The following is a 21627-nucleotide window of genomic DNA, read 5'->3' on the forward strand; positions in this document are numbered from 1 at the left end:
GAAATCTTAATTTCATTGTAAAACATCAAAACCCTAAATTTCTGTCCAAAAAAACCCTAAAATTATTTAGTTAAAAAAAGTTACCTGATTGGATTGGAGGAGTCAGCGAGGTGAAGCCTGAAGGACGGGTCCGATGGGAGCAGAGTAAGGTCGGACTGTCGGAGGCTCGGGAAGGAGGGGAGGAGCGGTTTTCTCTCTTTTTTTTTGTGCGCGAAACAGAGATGAGAAGGAGGAGAGGAAATGCTAACGGAAATAAAGGAGTTGGGTAGGTTTTGGGTATTCATTAGAGTTATTTTACAAATAGAACCCCTAACAATTTTTGCATAAAGGTCCTCTTACAAAGTCCACTTCAAAAATCAAAGATAATTACAGTTTGAGGGGTGAAGGAGCGGGAGGGATGAGTTGCCCCCCGGCCCTGGGTTGCCCTAGCCCCGGGGTTTGGTGGGCTTACCCTAGGGCCAACCCTGGTCCTATATAGTAAATACAAGTAAAACTGAATAAAAGTACCTACAGAGGAGAAAATCCAGTGGTGTCTTGTGACGCTGCTAGACACTATGTAGCTCTGCCAATGGTTATTACCTTTTAATGATGTTTTCACATCAAATTGTTGTTGGCTTCTTTTTTTAGAAGCTTAAAATTTAAAACACTGAGCTGCTCAATTTTAAAAACAAATAATAAATTATTACTTGTTTAGAGGGTGTTGCCTCATGGACAGTACTTAGTAGTACCAAATTGTTGGAGGCTTTATCGATGTGACCTAGTTGGAGGTCTGAATCTATGAAGTTGCCTTATGATCCATTTTCACCTATACACAAACATCTTGGGAAATAATCAATTCTTGTAAGAACCCCTAGTGCCTTGTTTATCTTTGCATATTCCCATGATCATGTGAGCATAACCGGATACTTTCCTTGTCACCTATTTCCTTGATCATAGCCCATCATATATTGCAGAAATGAGGCATGGATCATTTATTCATGGCTATTATTACTATTATGGTCCATGTCACTTGATGCTTCTGCCTTGCTTTCTGATAGTCATCAATCCTACTTATCAAATTGAGAGATTTTTGCTATCCTTTAAATTAGCTTTGATGATAGGGTAATTACAGGTGCATTTCCGGTATTATAGGCAGTTAGCCATTATTAATACTTTGACCCCTTCATCCTAAAATGGGATACAAATAATGGGGAGATAGTTTTGTTTGGACATCACGAGACCATACCAATATAAAAGTTTAGGAGGTAATAAGTGGCTAATCCCTGGGGTGTATTCTCCTGATAATAAAATCTCTCTCTTTTCTCTCCTTTTTTCATTTTTTTCCCTGTTTTTTTTTTTTTTTTTTGGTTTTTCCTCCTCTTCGTTTTGAGGGTTACTGATCTCGGATTTTTGTCTTGTAAAGTTCAAGGAGCTCTCCAAGGACGATTATTTCTCCAAGAACAAGGAATTCTCGACGTGGTTGAAAGAAGAGAAGGGTATATATTTCTCGGACCTTTCTTCTGAATCTGCGAGGGATCTCTTCTCAGGCTTTGTCAAGGCCTGGAACAACCAAAAGCTAGGGCCTCACTACTATGACGGTGTTTCTAACGCTCCAAGAACATCTCACAACTGGAAAATCAAAGCATAAAAAGTAAATTTCACCGGGGAAGTTATTAGCTTCTCTTTGTTAAATTCAAAATATTGTTTTCTCAGAACTTTTTTCTTTTATGAATGCGCGTTAGAAGTTGAGTTTCCTATAAGCAGTCTACTGATATACAGTGTTTACTTGTATGAACTAAATATCATGATATCAACGTGCGTTCTCCTTTTTACTTCTGGGTTCTGGCCATTCTCGACTTTCAAGTATATTTTTGTTTTAGGGTTTGATCAGAAACCTAAGCATCATCTCCATTGCTAGTTGAGTCCAGCCAAACAGTAGTAGGGGTGGAAATTTACTGGAGTAACTTTCTGCGATGTCACCTCTATCAATTCGAAAGGCAGCAAAAAAAAGAAGAAGAAGAAATCCTAGAAGAAATCCTAGTAGCGGTGTTCAGTTCTGTAGTCTACAAGATGGTGTCTGGTTGGAGGTCGCTTATGCAGTGAGGAAGTAAAATAACACAATAAATATAAATAAAAATTTTGACCTATCCCTTTTCCACCATTAACTTCTATCAATGAATAATTCAATATTACATATGGATAATTTCATCTTCTGCACATTGTCAACCACAGATTGCAATTTCTGAATTACATTGTCAACCACAGATTGCAATTTCTGAATTGACGTTAACTTCGTCATTTGGAAGAGAACAAAACGCCCACAACACAGAGAAAATTAGAGAGAAAATATCATGCTGGAGTTAAATTTATTTGTTGATATTAGTTCAACCATTGCGCCAGATAGCAGGGTATTTTTCACCATGCAGTTAAGAGATGAAAATGGCAGCGAAAAATAATAATTTGGCCGATACACTTCAAAGGAAGAACCGCTTGAGAGAGAGTTCTGCACTGAGAAAAAAAAGGGTAAAATAGAAATAGCATTTCCAGAAACATGAAGCACGGGAAGTATAGTGATAGAGCAATGTATGAAGGGAACAATCATTATTTTAAATTCCTAGAACATGAAATAAATGAATAGCAACACATTTAAAATTAAGGTAACAAATTCCCTTCCTGCTTTGTTTCTCAATTTTCCCCGGCCATATGTTATTACAAAAGTAAACTAATCTAATGCCTCAGTGTTTTGCGTCTTCTTCTTCACAAAACTTTGTATATTGATCGGCATCCATCAGAGAATTCAGCTCCCCTGCATCCCTCATCTTAACCTTTATAATCCACCCTTTGTCGTAAGGACCAGCACAGCAGCACTCACCTTGTTCAGGAACAAAAGCCCTAGTCATTTTAAGCATTTAAGAAAATAGATAAAAGGATGACTACTGAACTTCTATTGATTTAACAATTAATCAATTGCTAATATCCATTTGCATGTTTTAGATCCTATTATACACGTCTTTCAATCTTTCGTGTTATGTTTCTCAAAACCTAATTCCTCTATTGAATGGATGTTTTATCCTGGAATAAGTTACACATTGACATTGTTCTTATTACATTCTAATGAGAAATAGTCTACATATTGACATTTGTTTTTTATTAATTTTTTACATTCCAATGAGAAAAAGATACTGATGGGCAATTGGCCATTTGTTTTGTTTAGGTAATTGTCAAATTATAGTATTATCATAATATTATTTGCAACAATATTATAACAAAATATTAGCATAATATATATATACTAAAAATATTATAACAGTGGGTCTCGTGCATCATAAAGGATTACAGATAGTTGTATTACTTAGAGAGTGTTATCTACTACTGTTAGGAATAAACCCGGGGTTTGACAAGCAAACGCAGTAGAGAAGGATTAATGTACTTAGCTCATTCGATAATCTGAATGACTAAATTATTAACGAGTTAAATAAGTTTTATTTTAGCCATTGTGATCAGTTTTAGTGTTTGGAAATAATAATGATTTGACTATTTTCTTTATAATTAGAAGGGTTAACTCTTAATCCTTCTAAATAGGAGTATTAGTAAACCCCTCATTTTGAAGGGTTAGCTTATTTTAATCTCTCTAGAGGGGTTAGCTTAACCCTTCTATATTTTTTATGTTTGGCAAATTATAGAGGGTTAACTCACTTTAATCATTGTATAGATTTTTTGTGTTTGGCGGGTTAAGAATGGGTTAAGTCTCCTTAACTCCTCACTTAACCCTTTGCCAAACGGTACCTTATTAATCAAAGAAATTACAATGCAAGAGCAGATCTCAAACTTGGGATCTCTGAATAAATATAAATTGTTACTGTAGCTACGATGAACAATTCCTCTTTAATTCCCCTCCTTAAATCCCCTCTTCTTTAAATTCCTCGTTCATAATTCGTCCCTCAAAAAATCAACGTGAGCGGAGAAAAAGAGCAGAGAAGAAGAGAAGGAGAGGGGGGCGCCAGGGGGTAAAAACGCGAGAGAGAGAGAGAGAGAGAGAGAGAGAGAGAGAGAGCTCTGGGTTCCCTTTTATAAGGGAACCCTAGGAGAGAGAGAGAGAGAGAGAGAGAGAGAGAGAGAGAGAGAGCTCTGGGTTCCCTTTTATAAGGAAACCCTAGCGACAACCTAGCGACAGGCTGTTGCCAGTTTGTCTCGACCTCTCCAGAGTGGAGCTTGCCTGCTCCGAACTTGCCTGCGTCGACTCCGAACTCGCCTGACTGGATCTCGCTTACCTTGAGCGACCTCGCCTGACAGAAGCTTGCCCTCACTCGCCTGCATCTCGCCCGCTCAACCTCGCCTAAAGCTTGCCTCAAGCTCGCCATCGACCTCGCCTGAAGCTTGCCTTGAGCTCGCCGTCGACCTCGTCTGAAGCTCGTCTGACCTTGCCAGAAGTCTCCTCGAGCTCGCTTGACGGTTTGTGTCTACACCCGACACTAACAATCTCCCACTTGGAGACCAAAGCATCGTCGACATGCTATCTTAACAAGCACCTTCTCCTATGTGGCTCCGACCTCATCCTTTATGCATGAAGGCTAACTGAAGTTGCGTACAACTCCAGTTTCTGAATGGTCACCGCCTTTGTTAACATATATGCTGGATTCTTTCTTTCTAGAATCTTCTCTAGTTTTAACACGTCATCTTCCAACAGAGATCTAATGAAGTGGTACCGAAGCCTAATATGCTTCGTTCTAGAATAAAATGTGGAATTCTTTACCAACGGTATCACACTTTGACTATCATTGTGCAAAACATTCTTCTCCTGTTTGAATCCCAGCTCTGTTAACAAACCCTGAAGCCATATCATCTTTTTATTAGCTTCAGTCACTGCTACATACTCAGCTTCTGTAGTGGATAAAGGGACAATCTTCTGTAACTGTGACATCTAACTAACAACTGTAGTTCCGACAGAAAATACATAGCCGGTGGTGCTTTTTCGATGATACTTCACCTCCAAAGTCTGCATCTACGTATCCTTGCACTTTCACCTCTCCCTTACCAAAGTGCAAACACTTCTGTGTGGTGCCTCGTAGATACCTCAGAATCCACTTGACCGCTTCCCACCCCTAAAGCCATATCATCTTTTTATTAGCTTCAGTCACTGCTACATACTCAGCTTCTGTAGTGGATAGAGTGACAATCTTCTGTAACTGTGACATCTAACTAACAACTGTAGTTCCGACAGAAAATACATAGCCGGTGGTGCTTTTTCGATGATACTTCACCTCCAAAGTCTGCATCTACGTATCCTTGCACTTTCACCTCTCCCTTACCAAAGTGCAAACACTTCTGTGTGGTGCCTCGTAGATACCTCAGAATCCACTTGACCGCTTCCCAATAAGCTTTTCCTGGATTCAACATGAACCGACTGACCACTCCCACTACATGGCCAATGTCTGGTCTTGTACAGACCATTGCGTACATCAAGCTTCCAATGGCTGAGGTGTAAGGAACCTTAGCCATACTCTCTTTTTCTTCTTCCGTCTGAGGAGGCTCCATATCTGCACCTGCAACCAACATATCATTAACATACAATAGTAAGATGATATAACTGGACTGATATCTTTTGAAGTAGTAACAGTGGTCGGTGTTGTACTTCTGGAAACATTCCTTGTGCATGAAGCCGTCAAACTTTCTGTACCACTGTCTTGGGACTTATTTCAGGTCATACAAGCTCTTCTTGAGTCTGCACACCAGGTTCTTCTTCTTTTTTTCTGAGTTTTGACTGGTGCATGTATATCTCCTCTTCTAGATCTTCGTGAAGAAACACCGTCTTCACATCTAACTGCTCAAGATGAAGATTTTCAATAGTTACAATACTCATCACTGTCCTTATAGTATTGAGCTTCACAACGGGAGCAAAAATATCGGTGTAGTCAATTTCTTCATTCTGCTGGAATCCTTTAACAACTAGCCGGGCTTTATATCTTCTGGAGCCATCTTGCTCCTCTTTTACTCATTACACCCATTTGTTGTGGAGTTCCTTCTTACCCATCTACAACTTAGTTAGTTCCCACATCTGGTTTGAGATGAGAGATTACATCTCATCTTTCATGGCAAACTCCCACTTGCTCGCATCTCCACTCTAACATGCTTCATCATAGCTTTCAGGCCCTCCTCCATCTGTCAACAATAGATAGTTCATATATCTCATGTTGGGCACAGGAGACCGTGAAGATCTTCTCAATATCGGAGCTGGTGCGTCGGGTTCCTGCGCATCGTTCTGTCCAATAAGCTCTTTTAGCTGAGGACATGTTGCATTTGGTTCTTTCGAGAGGTCACTTGGGACATCATCTGCATCTACAAATGTTGACACACTCTCCTTTGAGTTAAAGGCATCTGTCTTGTGCATGTCCTTGTACATCACATTCTCGTTGAATATCACATCTCTACTACAGATCACTTTCTTATTTTCGTTATCCCAAATGCGATAGTCGAACCCATCTTCACCATAGCCGATGAAAGTGCATTTCTTGAACTTGGGATCAAGCTTATTCCTGCCTTGATCACTAATATGCACATAAGCTACACAACCAAAATCTTTGAGATGTAAGAGTTTTACATCCTTTTGGCGTCATACCTCCTCTGATATTCTATGCTCCAATAGAATCGATGGACCTCGGTTGATTAAGTAAGCTGCTGTATTGACTGCTTCTGCCCAGAATTGTTTTGGTAGGCCCGACTGTAACCAAATGCTTCTGGCTCTCTCTGTCAACATTCTATTCATACGCTTAGCTACACCATTATGCTGAGGTATGCCAGGCACGGTTCTCTCCATTGTGATCCCGTGCTCATAGCAGAACTTCTTGAATCTAGTGTCTTCATACTCACCACCATTATCGGTCATAAGTTTCTTTATTCTCAGACCGGTCTCATTCTCGACCATGGCTTTCCATCTCCTGAAAGCCTCAAATACTTCTGACTTATGCTTTAGAAAGTAGACACAAACTTTCCGAGAGTGATCATCAATAAAAGTCACGAAGTAGTGTTTCCCACCAATAGATGAGGTGGTAGTTGGTCCCCACACATCTGAATGAACGAGCTCCAACTTCTCCTTCTTTGGGTTCTGCCACTTGCTTGAAAGCTAACTATCTTCTACTTTTCAAGTATGCAATCTTCACACATGTCTATCTCCACTGATTCTAGACTTGGGAGTTTTTTCTTTGTATGCATAATCTTCATCCCCTTCTCACTCATATGACCGAGTCTCTGGTGCCATAAATTTAAAGTCTTATTGTCTGCTGCAGCTGAGATCAAACAGCGTGCACCTGCTGTCATATATAGGGTACCAGTCTTCTTACCTTGGATAATCGTCATTGCGCCCTTTGAGATCTTCTAATCATCTCCATGGAAGATCGTAGTATATCATGTGCCAGCCAACTGGCCTATGCATATTAAGTTCTTTCTCAGGTTGGGAATATACCTGACATCCTTCAGCTCCCATACTGACCCGTTCAACTTAGTTTTTACTACACCTTTGCCCACAATAGCACATGGTTGATCATCACCAAGGTATACATATCCAAGATTTCCGGGGACATACTTCTCGAAGAATTCTTTCTGAGAAGTAGCATGGAACGACACTCCAGAGTCTAACACCCAAGACTCTTCCTTGCTCTCCAAAGAGCATGTCAATGCGTCGTCTCCTCCTGAGGTGGAAGTGACATTCACCTCTGTCTTCGCCTCCTTCTCCTTTTGTGCACTCTTGCACTAATTCTTGTAGTGTTTGGTCTTTCCATAATTCTAACACTCGATAGTCTTCGAGCTATTGCTTGGATTCCTTGACTTGGACCTCCTGTCCTTTGACCTAACTCTGTAGTTTAATTTGCCTCGTCCGTTCCCTCTGGTTGAATTTCTACCTTTTGACTCTGTATGGAATACTGAAGAGGTTGTAGCTTCACCCGAATCTCTCCGTTAGATCTCCTCACTGAGAACCAGATCACGAACGTCATCAAATTTTAACTTGTTGCTTCTCGATGAGCTACTCACAGCTGTGACTGTAGCGTTCTAGCTTTTTGATAGGGAAGACAAAAGGATCAACACTCGAACTTCCTCATCAAACTTAATTTTAACTGAACTCAATTGGGTTGTGACCGTGTTGAGTTCATTGAAGTGTTGTGCTACTAACGCGTCTTTCGCCATTTTCAGATTGAATAACCGTCTCATCAAATGAACTTTATTTGTGGCTGATGGCTTCTCATACATATTTGAGAGTGCTTCCATAAGACTCGCCGTGGTCTTTTCCTTCGCTATGTTGAATACAACATTGCCAGTTAGTGTCAATCTGATAACTCCGAGGGCTTGTCTGTCTAGAAGGTTCAACTCATCTTCCTTCATAGACTCCGGTTTCTTCCCTGAAAAGGGTTTTTACAGATTCTTTTGGTACAGATAATCCTCTATCTGCATCTTCCAAAATCCAAAATATATTCCATCAAACTTCTCTAATCTCACCTTTTTTTCATTTGCGGCCATTGTTCCCACTTGAATCTGACTTCCTCTAGATCGTTTTAAGCTCTGATACCAGTTGTTAGGAATAAACCCGGGGGCTACACTAAACCCCTAAAACAGCAAGAAAACGCATTAGAGAAAAGTATACCAATATTTAACGAGATTCGGCAAACTTGCATGCGTCCTCGAGAGCCACACAATTAATTTCTTATTAATCAAAGAAATTACAAAGTAAGAGCAGATCTCAAACTTGAGATATCTCAATAAATACAAATTGTTACTGTAGCTACAATGAACAATGTTGGCCTTCTTGTTTTGATGATGTTTAACAAACAATTTACTCCTAATGTTGTTTGTCTAGTATTTGTGTTTTCGTATTTATTCTAGGCAAACAATGTGTTAGAGGATGGATGGATTGCGCTTCAACGATAATCACTGCTGGATTTTTAACTTTTAGCGACGGACAAATCCGTCGCTATAAGTCGTTTTTCCGTCGCTAAAACTTTTAGCGACGGAAAAATTAAAATTCCGTCGCTAAAGTTTCGACGCTATAAAAGGGGTGCCTAAAAAGACTTTTGGCGACGGAAATTCCGTCGCTAAATTTTAGCGACGGTTTATTAGCGACTGCTTATTGGTCGCTATTTTTAAAAAATAAAAAATTAAAAAAAACAATAGCGACGGATATTCCGTCGCTAATAATTCTTTAGCGACGGTTTTTCCGTCGCTAAAAAATTATTAGCGACGGAAAATCCGTCGCTATTGTTTTATGAAATTGTACAGATGTGATTTCGTGCATGTTTTCCGTCGCTAAATAGTACTTTAGTGACGGAATTTCCGTTGCTAAAATTGTTTTTAGCAACTGATTTTCCGTTGCTAAAAATTTAAAAAAAAATTTGGAAAATTTTTTGAAAATTGAAAATACCCTGTACAATATCGATAATAATTTTTAAAAACCTGTTCAATCAGCAGAAGAAAGCTTCAATCTTACGCAAATATCACATCTCACGCATATATCACACTTTAATTCTATAAAAGCAAGTAAAAGTTTCTCGACAGGTACATAATAAATATTGTTTATACAATACAAGAAATTGTTTTCAAAATTATGTTAAGGACAATCAATCCTCCTGATCATCATCATCATCCTCATCCTCAACACCAGCCACATTATGACTACCCCCGGCTGCACCTTGTGAAGAAGTCCCGGCCTGTAAATATAAATCAAATGCTAACAAGTGTGTGTGTAATAAGAGTACAAATATAAATATACTACAACACAACACCACAACATCACAACACAACACCACAACATCACAACACAACAACACAACACCACAACACCACAACACAACAACACTATACCATCACAACACAACAACACAATACCACAACACCATAACACAACAACACTACACCATCACAACTCAACACAACACTACACTGCACAACACATCACCACACATCACACCACAACACAACAACACCACCACAAATCCTCACCCTCACCCACCAACCAACAACACTCCCCCTCGCCCTACCCCTCCCCCTCAACCACCACCACAACAAAATCCCCACTCCTCATCCTCAACCACGATCAAAGCCCCCACCCACCAACCAATCATACTCTACACACCCCCTCCCCCTCCATCACTACCATCACCACCATCAACACCCAATCCCCATTCCTCCCCCCCCCCACCACGACCACCACAACACAACACCACAACCAATCACATAACGACCCACAAACCAATCACATAACGACCACCACAACACAACACCACAACCAACCAACCAACCAACCAACCCACCAACCAATACCACCAACACTACGCACGCATACACCATCAACACCACCATCACATAAAAACATTATAAGTATATATTTTGAGGTTTGTGTTAGGGTTAGAGTTAGGGTTTGTGTGTAACAGTTTGTATCAGTGTGTATCAGTATATACGATATCATCTAATTAAAAAAAAAGCAAAGTATATATATTACCTACGACGACAAAAACCGTCTCCTATATGCCTCCTGAGCCTCCTGAGACAGAGTCGACATGAATTGTGTGAACTCCAATACGGTCTGCTCCCGACGCCTCCGTTCTTCCTCTAGAGCCCGCTGATATGTTGTTTGCTGCGACTGCCAATCTTCAATCGCTTTTAATCGCTGCTCCATCGAGTCTTGATATGAACTGCTTCCTGGTGTTCCTTGTGGTGCTGCAGACTCGTAGGTGCTACTAGACTCGTGCGGCCTCTGCTCGGATCCTCTCCACCGATATCTGTTCTTCCTACTAGGTCCAATGACCGTCTCGATGATGGAGTCCTCATCCTCTCTACTTAGCCGGGCAGGAGTGTTAGAACAGACCTGAGACTGAGTCAATTGCTCCTGTACCTTGGCATGTACTTTCTCCTGCGATATATCAAAACAACCCGGGCAAGTCGACTTAATAATGATGCATTGATATGAAATTGAATATATAAATGAACTGCTACTTACAGCCAGATCCTTATTCTTTGCTTTCTTCTCTTCATTGGCGTAATTCGGGCTCCAGGAAGTCAGAATACGATCTGCAAAATGTCTGAGATCTCCCCTTCCCTATTTTATTCAAATATATCATTAACCCATAACACATAAATTATACTCAACGTAAAAGCTAATATATTATATACCTCAAGCTCTAATTGATGATAATGCTGGCTGAATGTCCTGGAGCCCCCGTGATGCTCGTAATTGCGAGGCGCGTTGCGATTCCTCCTTGCTATTTCAGCTTGAGCCTGCAAAACAATGTCAATTCGAAACAATATAGAAATTCAAACAATAAATTAAAAATATATACTTCAATAATACCTGAATTTCAGCCGTGTCCCAGTAATCGCAAAGTGCAAAAAAATCTACTCAATCCACACGCTCGTCAAGATGCCAGAATCGCTCCCAATCTTCTGTTATTTGGATAAAATATTTTTTCTTTGTCTCAAACCGCCATCTCTTGAACGATACATTGATTTGCCTGAAGCAGTACGTCCAGGCACAAATATTATCGTCAAGAAAGAAAAACCGCTTCAGCATATAAAGAAAAAATAGATACAAATCAGTGTATTAAACATAATAATAAACTAATAACTAATAATGATGAAAATTAAAATAAATGACTCACACATATATATCTCCAACAAGCCACCAACGCATCAATCCGTTGCGATTTCCATGTCAAAAATATGTTGAAGAAATCGTGTCTCCTGGCTAAAGCGGCAAGGAAATTGTTGAAAGCATTGGCAAAGGCCCCAACAGGCACTCCGTTTTCCCATCGGATCACAGCCCTCCGATTAATATCAGGGATGAGGTTCGATTCCTTAGTAGCATTGCGGCCGCGTCTAGGAGGTCGCTCGGTACCTACGAAACAAAGAATCAAATGAAACAATGAATCAATATATATTTGCGAAAAAAATTTAAAATAATAACCGATAAACTATAAAAATTTATTCATACCTTTCAGTTCGAGGCATCTACGCTTTGCTTGTTCGTACCTTTGCTGCGCGATGGGGCGCATAGCATGATAAGAATCCCAATCATCCCTCACCTTGGCCGGACCGTGGACTCGCTGATCCGTAATAGAATCTGGTGGTAGTGCCGCAGCTTCTACACGGAAATTCCGTCGCTAAAATTTATTTTAGCGACGAAATAAAATTTCGTCATAAAATATTTTAGCGACGAAAAATTTCCGTCGCTAAAATGTGATAATCCGTCGCTAAAACAATTATAGCGACGGATAAATAGCGATGGACGTATCCGTCGCTATAAATTAACATATAGAGACGGAATTGTCCGTCGCTATTTTTTCGTAGGTACAAGCTCATTTTCTAGTAGTGAATATCCAATGGAGGTTGGCGAAATAGTAGGTGAAGCTATGTACAATTCAAGTTGAAGATTCAAGTTCAAGCTTCATCCGCAAGTGTACCAAGTTGAGCTCATTGAAGACCTTCATCAAGCTTGGGTAATTTAGTTTAGGAGTTTATATTATGTGTGTTAGTACTTTAAGCTCAATCATATACACACATACACGTTTTGGTTTTTTTGTATATATATAGTTATATATATACATATATGTTTTGGTTTGATAGTTTTCAAGTTTTAATATGAAACAATTTAATATAATTAGAAAATATATTTTTGTTTCATACTTATATGCATATATATGATTTCATCAATATCAATTTTATTTAGTTCAATGAAATCATGTTTTAGTGTATTATATGTGTATTTTGATAAAATACTACATTCATTGTTTATAGACTTCATAACAATAGTTTACATCTTTCTTCAAGTCTATAAAAATATTTTGTAAAGTTTCAAAACATGGTTTAGCCAAAATGTCAAAATTCATATGTTTACATTTTCATGTTTTGGACTATTTTACAAAATAATGATATTTCTCATTTGGGAAGTCCTTTTAGAAAACCAGTTTTTGTAGCATGTGTATTATCATGTCTACAATCATTTCCCAAAGTTTTACATTTTTCTAAATTTATTTGATATTTTTAAACAGTATTTTTAAAATCAGCAAACTGTTTTTAAACCTGTTAATTTCATATATCAGTTCACGGTCGACCGCGCCTTTGCTTTTAGCCTACAAAGCCAACAGAAACTTTCGCGATCGACCGTCACGGTCGACCGTCAGCTCGAATTTTCCCACGGTCGACCGCCACGGTCGACCGCCAAAGTCTTTGGAAAATTCTCAGCTTCGAAAGTGGCTCGCGGACCGCCGTATACTCCAACGGCTATTTTGTACAGAATCTGATTTTAGATTCTGTGGGGTTTTTGGTCATTTTGTTTTGGGTTTTTGCTGAAGTTTTGAGTGGGTATAAATACCCCATTGCCTTCAGCTCTTCTATAACAAGAGAGAGTTTTCAAAACAAGTTTAAAGAGTTTTAAACAAGGGTTTAAGTTTGGTTTAAGAAGCTTTTAAGCATTTGGAAGTTTGAGTTTGTGAAATCAATTTCACAAGAGCTTGAGGAGATCATCTATTGGTGTTTAAGTATCCAACTCTTCTCCTTCCACTCTTGATCTATTAAGAAGTTTTCTAAACTCAATCTAGCTTTATATTTTATATTGTTTGATTATCATTTTATTAAGCTAGTGTTCATATTGAGTTTAGTTGATTTTATTTTCTCTTTGTTTACACACACACAACCATTGAGCTTATTGCATTTACATTCATAGTATAATTGGGTTGTGGGATAGTGTAACTTAGAGAGTGAGCTTATAATTCGTTCTCATCCTTGTAGAGAACAAACACTTTGTATTGTGCCTAATTATGAAGATACACTTTGTAATACACTTATACACCGAGAGAAGTGTGTAGCGAGAGTCGGGGATCGTCCCAAAAGAAGTGGCGTCGGTTGACGAACCTAGGGAGAGGTTGTATCCGAGCACTTGAGGGAGACACGTCTAGTTCAACACTTGAGAGGGTGTAGAGTGAGATTGCAAGAGTGTGTAAGTTGTAGAGTTTTTGGTAAACTAGAAAACAATATTGTGTGGTGTAAACGTTATTCGGGTGAACGTAAAAAACCCGGTTGTGATAGTGGAGATCTCCTCGAGGTGAGGAGCAGAGACGTAGGTCGTGGGGACCGAACTCTGTAATCATATCGTTTGTTTGTGATTACATTGGCACACTTACTTTTATGTTCATATCCTATATCGCCTTTGCATATTGCTTGTTGATTATATTGCCCACTATCTAGTTTAGATTGTTTACCCTTGTGATTATATATCATTGCATATATTCCATAATATATCTCATTGCTAGGATATTTACCTTTGTTCATATTGCTTATTCTTGCTTATATCTCTTATATATCTATCTTGTAAGAATATATTTGTATTAGTTTTAATTGGCATAAAATCAGATTAGATTAGAATAAGATCCTAATCACCTCCCCTCTAGGGTTTAACAAACAATTCCTCGTTAATTCCCCTCCTTAAATCCCCTCTTCTTTAAATCCCCCCTTCTTAATTCCACCCTAAAAAAATCAACGTGAGCTGGAGAAAAAGAGCAGAGAAGAAGAGAAGGAGGGGGACCAGCCGGCTCCGGGTGAAAAACGCAGGGAGTTGAGAGAGAAAAGCAGCCCTAGTGGAAGAGAGGAGTGGAGGAAGAGAAAGCTCTGGGGGTTCCCTTGTGTATAAGGGAACGGCTAGCGACAGCGCCCTTTTGGCGACAGGCTGATCGCCAGTCGCGTCTCGAGCCTCTGCCAAGAGTTGGAGCCCTCGCCTGCGTCGACCCCGAGCTCGCCTGACTGGATCTCACCCGCCTCGCGCTCGCCTTCAGCGACCTCGCCTGACAGAAGCTCGCCCGCACTTGTCTGCATCTCGCCCGCTCTACCTCGCCTGAAGCTTGCCTCGAGCTCGCCGTCGACCTCGCCTGAAGCTCGCCTTCGACCTCGCCTGAAGCTCGCCTAACCTCGCCTGAAGTCACCTCAAGCTCGCCTGGCGGTTTGTGTCTACACATGACACTAACAACTACAAGTTAGTAGTGGACTCCCTAGACCAGGAGAATATCATTCAATTCACTATTCACTCCAACAATCTCTCCGGAAACAGGAGAATAGGCATCACTTGTAGCCTTGACACTCTCAACTGCTCCAAAATTATTTCCCTTTGTTATGGTAGTTCCAACGTCAGGCAATTCCACATACGTGCCACGTCACCCAAATGGTCCTGAACATAAACAACACATAATTTAGAAGGATACATCATGATCTAAGCAATGTGTGTGCGTATCCGTGCAAACATGGAACTATAGCCCTAATAAGATTAAAAAGAAATGTGATCTTAAGTTCTCCCCATCCAACGCAAATAAAAAAGAATTGCATAAAAGAATTAGTGCATAGATTAGTAGTGCTAGATTTTTAGTCGACAAAGAATGATTTAGAAACTAAAAGAAAGAAAGAAAGAAATTACCTGAGCATGGTTTGTTATTTCTACGGTTGCTGAATTGCCATCAACTTTGACCCATTCATGACTGTTGGCATATTTTAAATCCTTCATCACTGCAAATGTATTGAAAGGGTTTCAATACAGATATCATTAGATGATGAGACTGTTGAGATTTTGTCTTTAATTCTTTGTGTAACTTCATGAGAATTAGATAGGGTTAGAGTTCTATCATGATTAGGAGTTTGGATTCTATCATGATTAGGATTTTGAGTTCTATCATGATTAGGAGTTTGAGTTCCATCATGATTGGGAGTTTGAATCCTATTCTAATTAGAAAGTTAGGCTAGAGATAGGGTTTTGGTTTCCCTATATATATTCTTCTATTGGTGGAGAAAAAACTATGAAGAAAAAGTAGAGATGTAGTAGATGAGAGAAAGAGAGGGTTTCGTAGTCTTTATCCGTGCAAAAGATTACAAGGAGTGGGCTTTGGAGAGAATATGAGAGTTGATTATGTATGTGAGGTTGAGAGATTGAGAGACAAGAGTTGAGTGGTTCCTCTTGTAGTTCTCCCTGATACATAGTGAATTTCTCGTATTGTTGCCCTGTGGACGTAGGTCGAAGTTGGTCGACCGAACCACGTAAATCTCGGTGTTCTTTTTTTCTTGATTGTGATTGTTCTATCTTATTGATTGGGGTTGGCTTCTGAGTTGCGCATATCGTGGTAGACGGGAAGACTGAAATTCCCCAACAAGTGGTATCAGAGCGCAGATGATGGATCCGGGAGCGAGTTTACAAGATAGAAGACGATGTCGTGCAAGTTTGAAAATCAGAGTTACAAGAATCAAGATGAAAAGAAAAAGAAAAAAGGGAAATGTTACTGTAGCAAAACACTGTAGTGCGGCGGGCACTGTTCACGTGGGGATCCGATGGTCCAGATTGATTTGTTAGCCGATTGAGGATTTGGAGGCGGATTTTGGTGATCCAGGAGTCATTCCTAGGGTTTTTCGATGTGTTGAGTTCATTTTTGGCATCAGTTTTATCAAATTCAAACTCTACGGTGACTGATTTGAATTTTTATTAGAGAATGATGACTTCTTCGGATCCGAAGTTTGATATTCCGTTATTTAATGACAAGACAAATCTGATGATAGATAAGGAGCAGGAGTTGGTTGATGTGTATACTTGAGGAGGACAGTGCCAGATTAGATGGAGTTTGCAAGCGAGCACGACCGAGTGACACACATGGAGATGAAGATGGTGGCGTTGGACTTGAAGATGGTGAGCGCTCATATTTAGTCCAAGCCAAGTGATGGAGGAGATAAAGGCATCCAGCTCATAGTGTAGAGTAGGAGAGGTACACCGATATGATTTGAGACGAGCGATGCAGGTGGAGCACAAGGACAACAAGAGAGGTGAAGGCGTCACGGCGAAGCAGAAGACAGTGAGGATCATGAAGGCATCCAATTGGGAGTGCAGGTGTTCTGATTTAAAGTGCGAAAGAAATAGAAGACTCTAGTGGGAGAGACAAAGTTTCAAGACGATGATGATGTTGGCCTTCTTGTTTTGATGATGTTTAACAAACAATTTATTACTAATATTGTTTGTCTAGTGTTTGTACATTCTTATATATTATAGACAAACAACGTTGTTGGAGGTTGGATGGATTGAGCCTACACGATCATATCAAGAGGAGGTTGGCGGAATTGTGGAGTGAAGCATCGTACAATTCAAGTTCAAGATCCAAGTTCAAGCTTCATCCGCGAGATTACCAAGTCAAGCTTATTGAAGATCAAGATCATTGCTTGGGTAATTTAGTTTAGGAATTTATATTATGTGTGTTAGTACTTTAAGCTCAATCATATACACACATACACGTTTTGGTTTTTATATATATATAGTTATATATATACATATATGTTTTGGTTTGATAGTTTTCAAGTTTTACTATGAAACAATTGAATATAATTAGAAAATATATTTTTGTTTCATACTCATATGCATATATATGATTTCATCAATATCAATTTTAGTTAGTTAAATGAAATCATGTTTTAGTGCATTATATGTGTATTTTGATAAAATACTACATTCATTATTTATAGACTTCATAACAATAGTTTACATCTTTCTTCAAGTCTATAAAATTATTTTGTAAAGTTTCAAAAGTTGGTTTAGCCAAAATGTCAAAATTCACATGTTTACATTTTCGTGTTTTGGACTATTTTGCAAAATGATGATATTTTTCATTTGGGAAGTCCTTTTTGAAAGCTCAATTTTTTATCGGTCGACCGCACCGGTCGACCGACGAAGTCTCTGTTTGTTTCTTTATTTTTCAAACCTGCTCGTGGTCGACCGGATTTTCCGTCGGTCGATCGAATTCCTTCTTTCGGTCGACCGAACGTTCTGTCGGTCGACCGCCAATAGAGCCGTTGGTTCTAACGGCTATTTCTGAGCTGATTTTTCTGGGGCTTTTTGGTCTTTCTGTTTTGGGGTTTTTGGCTGAGATTTCTAGTGGGTATAAATATCATTGCTGATCTCTTTTCAGTAAGCAAAGAAGTAAGAAGTTTTTAAAACATGTTTTAAACAAGGGTTTAAAGTGTGTTTAAGGGTTTGTTTTGTTTGTGAAGAAGTTTTCACAAGTGGAGGAGATCATCTTCTTGTTTGGGCTTCAATCTCCATCTCTCCATCTTGTTATTCAGAGAAGAATCTCTAAACTCATTTCTAGCTATTTATTATTTTGTTTATAATTTCTATATGCTAGATTTTAATTGAGTTTAGTTTTGATTTATTGAATCTCATTGTTACACACACACCCACTTGAGCTTATTGTATTTGCATTCATAATATATTAGGGTTGTGAGAGTTGTAACATTGAGTGTGGGCTTTTATTGTGTTCTCATCCATATTAGAGAACAATTTATATTTGTTACATTGTGTTGTAAGGTTTTCGGTGAGCTAGAAAACCGAGAGTGTGTTGTGAAGTTTTCGGTGAACTAGAAAACCGATTGTGAGGAGTGACGTTGATCGGTGAGCGTTGAAAACCGATACTATGAGGTGTAAACGTTATTCGGGTGAACGTAGAAAACCCGGTTGTGATAGTGGATTTCTCCCCGGGAGTGGGGAGCGGAGACGTAGGACGGAAGGTCCGAACTCCGTGATCATATTGCTTGTTTGAGTTTGTCTTTGGCGTATTTGTTTTTACATTTATCTTATATCGCCAATTGTGCATTACTCATTTATTTCATCCACTATCTTGTTTAGATTATTTACCCTTGTGTTGTTTATATATCCTTGCATATATCTCTATCATATAGGATATATCTCATTGTTCATATTGCTTATCCTAGCTTATATTCTTGTTGTATTTCATACTTGCTAGGATAACGTATTAATTAATTTTAATTGGCATTTAATCGGATTAGATTAGCATAAGACCCTAATCACCCCCCCCTCTAGGGTATAATAGTTAAGGAAAGGGATTCAATCCGACGAAGAGCACCAAGATTCTACTATAACATGGAGAATCGAACGCTATACCGCAGGGGGTATGATGGCTTGCTAGCACGGTGCTTATCAACTAAAGAAGCTGAAGAAGTTCTTAGAGAGGCACATGAAGGAGAGTGAGGCGCACACCAACCTGGCCCCAAGCTTTATGACCACATCAGAAGAATGAGATATTTTTGGCCTTTCATGATGAGTGATGCAATCGCGTATGCCCGAAAGTGTCATGCAAGTCAAACACATGCTAATTATATGCACCAACCTCCGGAGCATTTACATCCTTCGGTTACGTCATGGCCATTTGAGACCTGGGGAATGGATATCGTCGGTCCTATTGATGCCTATATTGTGCCCACTATGGAGAAATCCAAGTGGAATAAAAATGATCATCGAATGTTTACTATGAACAACATTTTGTTAGAATATTTGTTAAATGCTTTTAACTCATCTATGTCTAACAAGTTTGTTCATGTTGATAGTGCTTACACCTTATGGAAATTAATTGAAGCACATCAAGGGGACTTGGAGGCGATCCAACAAGTTTTGGCGGATCCGGCTTCAAGTTCATGTGGAGCGTCATGCACACGTGCACTAGGCGATAGCCCTAGTGAGGTTTGCGAGTTCGAAACCATAAATGATTTACCTAATGATGAACTTTCTTGTGCATATGATAGGTTAATGCATTCCTACACTAAGTTGCATAATAATTTCATTGATCTTAAAAGCAAGCATGTTAATTTGAAATCCGATCATGAGTTGTTGATTTCTAAGTTTGATAATGTTTCTAATGAGAATGTGATCCTCAAAGAAAAGAATGATAAATTAAACTCGGATCATGATTCATTGCTTTCAAACTTTGCTATTTTAACTCATGAAAAAGAAAATGCCATGCTAGAAGTAGAGAGTATTAGAAGTAAATTTACATCATTTAAAAATGATCATATTTGCTCTACTTCTATTGACAATGCTTCTATGCCTAATGATGAGTTGAACAATATTAAAAATCGCATTTCATCTTTAGATTCAACTCTTAACACATGCATTGTTAATAACAAGAAACTTATGGACTTATGTGCAAAGTTAACACATGTATTGTTAATAACAAGAAACTTATGGACTTATGTGCAAAGTCTCGTGCTAACTCTTCAAAGCCAAGCACTCGCTATGCACATATGTATAGCAAAGTTTACAAGTGTTCAATTTGTGGTCGTAAAGGCCACTTATCTAAATTTTGCTACGATGCACAAAAATCTCAAAATAGTAATATCAATGCTTCTTGTGCATCTCATAAGGCTTCTTCATCACATACACATGCACATACTCATCATGTTCATCATAAGCATGCTCATGTGTTTAAATGTGATATTTGTGGTCGTTTTGGTCATTTGGCCAAATATTGCTTTGATTTAAAAAGAAAATCTTATTTGCCAAATGTTTCTAGTAGGCCACATGTTTTTAGATGTGATGTTTGTGGTAGATATGGCCACTTAGGAAAGTTTTGTTTTGATAATGTTTCACATTTGCAAAATAATCTTAAAAGACCATCTTTATTTGCAAATGTTCCCCGTGCACATCCACATGGTCAACATAACCAAATGTATCCTCTTCATTGCACTTATTGCAATCGAATGTGTCATTTGCATAACTATTGCTCTGACCGGACCTGTGCACTAAATGTGCCTAAGAGGGTTCATAACCCTAGGGCCTTGAGCTTAAATGATAGGGGTCATGTCCCTAAATCTTTTAGTACCAAGAGTTCTTGGGTACCAAAACAAATTTGATGTTCAAACTAAGAATTTTAATGTTTTTATCCTTCTTTGTCTTAGTTTTGAAAATTATGCTTTGAAATCTTCTTATATGAAAACAATTTATAATTGATAAAATCTTTTGTTTTCATGATTATTTGTTTTGTTTTGATGAGATGTTTGTTCTTATATAACCCTCCGGATTTATTGGGTGTTTATTCCCAAATCATGTTTACCGGATGCTAAAATGTTCATATGGGTTAATACTAGCTCAAGAGCTAGATAGAGTTGCCTCTCTTGATTTTTGAAAATCAATGATGATTTGGTTTTATAATTTAAACTCTGATTTATGATTTCAATTGGTTGATTTGTTTTCATTTGAAAACTTTTTACATGATTCTCGTGTTTCTCTTCTTTTGATTTCATAAATCTATTTTATACATTGGCTTTTATGATATGAGACAATATATTCATCTTGATATATTTATATATGTTCTCATTATCTCTTGAATGTGAGTGATTTTTGGCATATTATTTATGCTTACTCACATGTTTGCCATGATCTTGTATTGCTTATTTTCTATATGGCTTTTTGATAGGGGGAGCACCCTATATATATTCTTTTTATACTCACCTATGCTTATTGATAGGGGGAGCTTTTGCTCTCTAAATTCTCTTGTCCCCTTTTTGATGTTGTCAAAGGGGAAGAAATATTGTGAGTATACATTTATATGCATGTGTATTATCTTGTGTATGTTCATTTCCTTCATGCATATATTCATTTTTGTAAATTGTTTGTCATCATCAAAAAGGGGGAGATTGTTGGCCTTCTTGTTTTGATGATGTTTAACAAACAATTTATTACTAATGTTGTTTGTCTAGTGTTTGTACATTCTTATATATTGTAGACAAACAACGTTGTTGGAGGTTGGATGGATTGAGCCTACACGATCATATCAAGAGGAGGTTGGCGGAATTGTGGAGTGA

General features: G+C 38.6%; 1 pseudogene; it reads right to left on the reverse strand.

Moving 5' to 3' along the window:
* Positions 2715-21627, reverse strand: part of LOC109822127 — a 29286-nt pseudogene continuing 10373 nt past the window's right edge.

Source organism: Asparagus officinalis, chromosome 8 (genome assembly GCF_001876935.1).
Source record: "Asparagus officinalis chromosome 8, Aspof.V1, whole genome shotgun sequence".
NCBI lineage: Eukaryota > Viridiplantae > Streptophyta > Magnoliopsida > Asparagales > Asparagaceae > Asparagus > Asparagus officinalis.